The sequence below is a fragment of the Etheostoma spectabile genome, chromosome 17 (genome assembly GCF_008692095.1).
Source record: "Etheostoma spectabile isolate EspeVRDwgs_2016 chromosome 17, UIUC_Espe_1.0, whole genome shotgun sequence".
NCBI classification, from domain to species: Eukaryota; Metazoa; Chordata; class Actinopteri; order Perciformes; family Percidae; genus Etheostoma; species Etheostoma spectabile.
In genome coordinates, this window is record NC_045749.1 from 16,786,972 (window position 1) to 16,787,196 (window position 225).

A 225-nucleotide genomic window follows, 5' to 3' on the forward strand; every position below is an offset into this window, starting at 1 on the left:
AGATTTCTCTTGGCACAGCTACCAGAAACGTACTTTTTTTTTTTTAACTATTCAAACTTTATTGAAGAATGTAGACATACAGCAGGAAAGAACATCTTCTGTTCATCTTAACAGTCTACGTTCTAAAAGAGAGGGTAACTAAAGGAAAAGAAAAAAAACAAAAAGAAAAGCCAAACACTTCGTACAAATATTTTATAAAGCTTACAGAGGTCATATGATCTAACA